This window comes from Heterodontus francisci, unplaced genomic scaffold (assembly GCF_036365525.1).
Source record: "Heterodontus francisci isolate sHetFra1 unplaced genomic scaffold, sHetFra1.hap1 HAP1_SCAFFOLD_59, whole genome shotgun sequence".
Taxonomy (NCBI): Eukaryota; Metazoa; Chordata; class Chondrichthyes; order Heterodontiformes; family Heterodontidae; genus Heterodontus; species Heterodontus francisci.
In genome coordinates this window covers 5948083-5950122 of record NW_027140758.1, presented here as the reverse complement: position 1 = coordinate 5950122, position 2040 = coordinate 5948083, and the positions used below count along the sequence as shown (strand labels likewise).

Sequence of the window (2040 nt, the reverse complement as noted above, 5' to 3'; positions counted from 1 at the left end):
GGATTGTCACTCACGAGTCGTCCTCTACAGCCACAACAAACGATGTTTAATACAGAAGTAACGTACACCCCGGGTGTAGCCCATCGTCTTCCGAGACGGACGGTTGCCAATTACAATTGCAACTATAGCTACAACTACTAGAGCGAGTCAGAGGCTGGGAACTCTGCTGTGACGAACTCAGCTCTTGACTCGCCAAAGTCTGCCCACTATCTGCATGGTCTTCCTCTGATTTCAATTGCTTACACATTTGCAATTTGGCTCTGTAGCTTAGTTGGTTAAAGCATCTGTCCAGTAAACAGGAGAGCCTGGGTTCAACTTCCAGCAGAGCCTTGTTTCACAGCAGCAACATGCTTGAAAAGTTTCATTATCAACATTGACACCTGTGTCTTGTGAACTTTAATTCAAAATACATGATGAATTTCAATTGCATACAAAAATAGCCTTTGTGAAGGATATGAGTTTGGAATGGCTTATCCTCCTTCGACAGAATTACAGTGCTAATACATCAAAGGTAACTTCTTTGCCATAAATTTGTTCACAGTCACATTCAACCTGGAAAACAGCTTGATATTAATCTCACTGAAGGAGAGTGTTTGTGTCATTATGTTTTGCTTTTAACCGAGACTGGGACATGACGCAAGTGGGAGGGTTTATCTGAGGTTTGGAATATTTGTCAGTCAGGAACAAGAAAAATCAAAGGAACCAAATAAGAAAACCTATGTCTCATGTGGTTACCGAGAAACGGTGAGAAGATATTAAACTTTGTTGTATTTAATACAACTGTGTGAACTTTGATCTTTGCGGCCTTTTATAAGCAGTATTTGAAGGGTCTCAGTAAAAATGTTCAGTGTTGATGAGAGTGGGGTCTGGGTGAGCAGCTGCTTCATGTGACAGGGTCAGGACTGGATGCAGGAAGTTCTCTGACAGTCTCTCTCTGATGGGTTGAGTTGATTTTCAACTGGCAGCTGTTGCTGTTTTGATAATTCAAGTTCCCTCCACCGATTTTTTTGGACAGACAGTGCAGGATGAGGATGTAAAGGGCTAATGCTGAAGACAGTGGGATTAACCCCTCCCACAATCAGAGTGATGATGTAACAGTCACATGAGATGAGGTTTGGGAGGAGAGAGCAGCACCAAGGATGCTAGTTTCGGAGGCTTGATGAGTGTGTATATAGTATTGTGTAAATTAGAAAAGAGTTCTTAGTTCTTTCAGCAGGAAATGCGTCCAGAAAATATCGCGAAATTCACAATTTTATTATTCAGGAGTTGGAACACAGGGATATTAACTCCAAGTGACAGTAGTGGTTTCATTTAACAAAAGAAAAGTAGAGAATTATATTGCTCATTGATTGAAATCCCCCAGTGAGGAGACAGTTAAACAGGTGATCTGTTGGGGCATCCTTCGATCCAAGGTTTCGGCAGCATTTAATCTCCCTTTTAGGTGAAATTATCTGTTTTTTGCATCTTTTTTTAATCCAGCTTTGATGGACCAGTGAAAAAACTGAAAAAAGTGAACAGATCCATCCTTTCTTTTCTTCCTTCTTCCCATCAGTTTCTCTTTTCTGTCCCAATTTAATCTGCTGTTTCTGCTGTTTTATCTATTCCAATCAAAATTTAACATTCCAATCAAATCTATTTGTTATTCCACAGTGTCTCTCCACGTGTTTTATTCTGTTGTATTCTCTCACAGTCTGTTTGATGATCAATGTTACATCTCACTCTCTGTTCTGGTGAAGATCAGAAGCAGTGATATCTGTTTGTAACACCCGACAAGTCGGCCTGAGGCTGTGTCTCATCGACAATGTGGAGTTAGGAACATAGGAGCAGGAGTCGGCCATTCAGCCCATCGAGCCTGCCCCACCATTCAATATGATCATGGCTGATCATCCACTTCAATGCCCTGTTCCCCACACTTTCCTCATATTCCCTGATATCATTTGTATTTAGAAATCTATCAATCTCTGCTTTAAACATTCTCAATGACTGAGCTTCCACAGCCCTCTGGGTTACAGAATTCCAAAGATTCACAACCCTCTGAGT

The 2040-nt window shown here is 41.2% G+C and overlaps 1 non-coding gene across 1 annotated transcript; it reads left to right on the top strand.

The window, feature by feature from the left end:
* Window positions 1–256: 256 nt before the first annotated feature.
* On the top strand, window positions 257–330 carry trnat-agu (transfer RNA threonine (anticodon AGU)). Its single transcript has one exon. It is a non-coding gene; the product is annotated as a tRNA-Thr (tRNA).
* The last annotated feature ends 1710 nt before the right edge of the window (window positions 331–2040 follow it).